Below are 5515 nucleotides of genomic sequence, written 5' to 3'. Positions count from 1 at the left end.
TTAAAGACAGTTTCAACTTTGTTTAAAATAATACCATCTACTTCAACTAGTACTTGCAACAAAAATTTTTATACGTCTAAAGTGAATTCACATGGCTTTGTAAAGGTTGCATGTTTCATTATTGTATATATTTTAACAAATTAAAGAAAATATATTGACATAAATTTTCTTTTTTTATCATTCTTTGTGTATTTTATGTATAGTAAACACTATGACCTCCAATCTAAAGTCTGGTTTAACTTAGGCCATGGTCTTAGTCTGTACTGAATCTATTTTAAATTTTGGGGAGCCGATGTTAAAACTTTAAACCATTCCGAAAAAATCCAGTGTTTTTATCCCCCTACCCCTCCCCATGCAAAATATTTATGCAAACCGAATTTGTCCTGATATGCTAGTTTATTTGTCCTGATATACTAGTCTATTTGTTCTTATATACTAGTTTATTAATATTTTGTTTGCAAAGGGTTAAAGATCCACAAATGTAAATTCTTGGTAAAAAAATTCTTTTAACATATTTTTTTTTACTCAGACTGGGTTTTACATTCATGTGGGCAGTGTATCAGAACAAATTGTTTGTCATGAATATATTGGATTATAGGAGAAATGTCAAAATAGTGATTTTCTCCGAATGGTCTATATATTGGATCTAACCCATTTTGCAAATTAGCTATTCATTTATAAAAACAAAACAAAAATGATTCTTCCGATTAACTGAGCTCAGTCTAGACTTCAAATTCATGGAAGCTTTGATGTTTTCTTATAATTGATTCTGTTTTTGTTTTCAGCCTTAATGTCCAACTGACTTCTTAATGTATAGGAAAAAGTTGGAAATAAACTTTTAATGTTTTCATTAGCAAACACACGATCAATCATTTTCAATATCAATTCCGAGACCGCCAAACTTTCAGCATGTATGACGAAGGAACTATTGTCATCATGGACCTATTACGAGATAGGTCCATGTTGTCATTGATAGATTGTCCCAGGGGATAATGCATTGCTAGTGATCGGTTATATCCGAAGGAAACCGAGAATCAGGATGTGGAAGAACTTGGAAACATGTTTTAATCAAAAAGATGTAGCAGAAATGTTCGCAACGCGCGTTATTTAGAAACAAGAGGCAAGCAAGTGGCAGATAAAATCAATTCGAGAAACCGCCCATCAAGAAAACCCTTAATGAACTTGATCTAGGAACCTATAAATAACGATAATGATATTCTAATTATTAGGAATCACAATTTTTATTGCATTATTACAAACGGAGATGTCATCCAAAATAATGAAGTAATGGATTTACAGGTGTAGAGGGTATCACCACCAACAACTTTATTTTGATAACGAACTCATTATCTCTATATGTATTTTGAATCGTGATTTAGCCTAGTTTCTGTGACTCCAATTAAGTAATGGGGAGTTATCTACTAGAGAAAGAAGTCACCAAAATGCTTTTCAAAACTTATTATACGTTAATGTACGTTGCGTTATGATAAAATAACAATAAGACTCACGCCCCCCCCCCTTTCAAGAAGAGAAGAAGGAAAATATATGACGCTGTCATCCTCATGTACTAAGAACAAATCTAATCCATATAAATCAGTTTAAATTTAAACAGCATGCGAGTGATATAAGGCCGCAATAAAAAAAATTAATGAATATTAACTGACAGTTTTCGTAATAAATTCAAAATTTTATGAGTTTGCCTATTAACATTTCGTAGTTACTCCATGGGCAATTTTGATCAAATGACCTTTCATTTCTTTTGTTATGATATGCAAATTTGAAAGCAAGGTATTATGTAAGCATGCCTTATATAACAGGAAGAAGAAATTGAATAGTCCAGGTGACTAGAATAGTACATCAATGAACACTCTATGAAAGTATTTGTTGCGTTCCATTAGCATGTTGTTATGAGAATGTACTCGGCCAACTGTGAAATACCAGATTGTGCATCTAAAGATAAACACAATTCAAAAGAATGTGAATAATCAATACATTAAAGTTGGTGCCTATCTCATAAAATATTAAACCACCATGTCACTTAAGTACGATCATGCGCAAAATTTTTTGATCATGCGCAGAATGGAACTACGAAATGGCTAAAAATAAACTGTCCCACCTACCCCCAAAACTCTTTGCTGATTCAAGAGTCAGAAAGCAATGCGCCGCCACGTCAGGCAATTAAAACTTTGAGGTCTACCCGACCTAGCAACACACAATTCATGTAGTGCTTATCACAGACGTTGGAACAAAGGGCGGACGTAAAATATGCATGCACAAGCTGTATAACAATGAAAGAGATGAACAAAATACTCTTTATATTGTATAATCCACTTTGGTATTGGAGCCTAGCATATGAAAGAGCCGATGGCCTCTGCTGAGTAGCTCCCCATATTCTTCGTAGGGCCTATTTATACTTAAATGTCTTCTAATATAATGTATATTGATTGTAATTAAATGTTTTTTAACGCTTTTTGAAATAAATGATATGAAAAGAATGGATAACACTGATCAATGCTAAATAGAAAGGCAAAGTTATAAACAATGGTATACTCAGAATAAAAACACGATTTTTTTCTTTGGTAATCAGACGTACGGGACATATTAACAAAATTTTGTAATCATAAATTGGTTCCGACTCTCACTAAACATACAATGCGAGCGCGAAATGCGTGCCGAGATTTCTCATGCTGCCCGAAAAAGGAAGCAATTTTTTTCTGTTTCATTCCGTTCAACTTTTATCACATGCAAATCGATACTGATAATTTCGAAACTCAAGTTTAGTGAGCAATCATCACCTTCATTTCTGTTAAAACATTAGACTGACCTGAAGACATCAATTATGGGATTTTGGGTTGTGCGGTCACTTGGGCGTTTGAGCGTCCTCTGGTACTTTTCGTTTGTGCTATGTCAGGGTGAACCACTCGGGGATCTCTGTGTTGAGTAACCGCTGCGTGCGGTATAGTGCTTGGGAATCCACAAAGCAGATTTGCTGGTGTTGGAGGCTATTTTTTACCCTTATTCTGAGTTTATGCCAAAGATTTTGAGTTATTAGATAATCTAAGGGTATACGCTCTTCATGAGGCTTGACTCGGATAATAGTCCTCTATCGTATTCAAAATCTTTAAACTTTCAGCTCATCCGCTAACTACGTCCACACGTTACGACTGCATGATGTTTAATTATGCTTAAAGGTCCAAACCCCCCCCCCTCATACATTTACAAGAAGTGTCAATCGTGAGCTAAAGAGTAACGATAATACAACCATAGGCATGTTACCAACTATCATAATGGTCTAAAGCCAGGGTTACACCAAATCCGAATTCTCCCGAATAAATTCGGATTGATTCTGTCCAAATAGTATTGAGTCGAATGAATTCGGAACCTATTCGTCTCTGATTCGGGAGCTCCCCGAATTAAAACGGGAGGATTCGGGAGTCTTTTTTTTCATCCCCGAATGCGAGAAAATTTGGGAGGGATTTGGAAACATTCGTGGAGGGATTCGGCTCGATTTGAAATGTTCAAAACCAGCCGAATACTCTTCAAAATACTCCAAAATGTGGCCACAACAAATTTCATTCGGGCCACATTCGAGATTGTATTTGGATAGAATTCGGTTAGATTCTGGGAGGCATTTGGGCAATTCTTGGAAGTCAGTTCTTGACAATTGTGCTTCGATTCGGGACTATTCCAGATCGATTCTCCTCTGATTCGGTCCAAAATTATTCGGGATAATTCGAATTTGGTGTAATTATAGCTTTAGTGACGGGAAGCAGAGAAAAAAGAGAGTATACCATATAATTTTCATATCGCAAGAGAAGTGACGAAACATCTCGGCATCTCCAGATACCAAAACTGATTGTTTGCTCCTATCATGGACAGGTCCATGCTCCTATAACCAATTCTACTGTATGTTAATCTAACCGCCCTTTCACACGGTAAAAAAAATCGTAATTTTAATGATGATTCCAATGAAATATAAGGCTAATGACGAATTTTTAGCACGTGTGAAACCGAACTAGAACATGATTAGAATCACGAACGCGAATCACAATCACGAATTATTATTAAAATTCTACTCTGGAGGCGAATTCCAGTTAAATTTCACTCAAATTACGGTACGAAATTTGCGTGTGAAAGGCTTGACATCCAAAACATATTTTTTTTTTATTTGGGGGGGGGCAGAGTTTACGTGACCTTTTTAGCACTTCAGTAGATAATACAATTGTCATGCAGTTATCGTAGTTTGTATTTCCAATGGAGTGCTTTGATTGACAAGTCACCAAGGTGTGAAAGGTCCGGTGATTCTAAAGACGAATTGCAATCATCATTACAATGATGATTCAAGATTTACGTGAGAAAAAGCCCTAAGTGAGATCACGTAAGAACGTACTTTCGTGATTGTTATTATTTCTTGTAGTTGTAGATTCCCTTCCTCCTCCGACGTGCGGAGATCGGCGGAAAACAGTTGGTTGAAAATGTGAAGCTTGCCGCATGGCCTTTCCAGTCGATGCTGCCGAAAAAAATGAATTTTCATCTTTATTTATCCCTCCCTCTCCACCCCCCCTCTCTCTCTCTCTGTCTTTCTCACTCATTTGTCTCTATCTTTGTGGACTTTTAGTCCTATTTATTGCTTTCCTATCCTTTCAATCTTCCTCGATCATTTATATAAAATTTTCTAAAAAACAACAACACATTTTACATAATTGTTTATTGGTAAGGAAAACGTGTACACACAAAATATTTGTATCGCTTAAAAATCAAGTACCTATACTTAAATATTTTTTCTATTAATCTCTACCAGTACTGGTGTGGACACTGACTAAATGAATGTACACATGTTTTTATGATATACCATAAGTAAAGCAATATAACACGTTAAGTATAATGGTGGATGAAAAGTGCAATACTCGCTCGTTTGTATAATACAAGCATTAATTGCAAGTGAGTACGAGACTGGTTTTTAAATACTGATTCGTGTAAATACAGACCTTTTCAAAAAAGAAACTTATAGAACTATAAGTAAATAGCCGATTTAAATTATGTTCTCAGCAATCAGCATAGGCCTAATGATCAGCCTGAGTGCTTCAACATGTTCAAGGCAAAGGAAAAATCCGTATGGGTTTCCCATGCTTTACGGACATCATACTTATGCACATGAAAAGGCCATCAGACAAAATTTAATCAAACCTATCTTTTTTTTTCAAAATCTGGAACGCATATGATACAAACATTGTGAACAATACATCTTTAATTACATAATAAGTTTCATCATACACTGTAAAAACTGTGGTGTTAAAACTGACACCAATTGGTGTTAATAGAGGACCACACCCTGAGGTGTTAAAATTACCCCCTAGAGATTGAACATAACACCAAAGAGTGTAAATGTAACAACCAAAGGTGTTGTAATAACACCTATAGGTGTAAAACTAACACCACCAATTTAACACCGGTGTAAAAGAACTGGTGTGGTCCTCTATGTACACCGGTTAACACCACAGTTTTTGCTGTGTTA

The sequence above is a fragment of the Lytechinus variegatus genome, chromosome 3 (genome assembly GCF_018143015.1).
Source record: "Lytechinus variegatus isolate NC3 chromosome 3, Lvar_3.0, whole genome shotgun sequence".
Taxonomy (NCBI): domain Eukaryota; kingdom Metazoa; phylum Echinodermata; class Echinoidea; order Temnopleuroida; family Toxopneustidae; genus Lytechinus; species Lytechinus variegatus.
The sequence above is the reverse complement of the archived record's forward strand: the minus strand, read 5'-3'. Positions refer to the sequence as shown.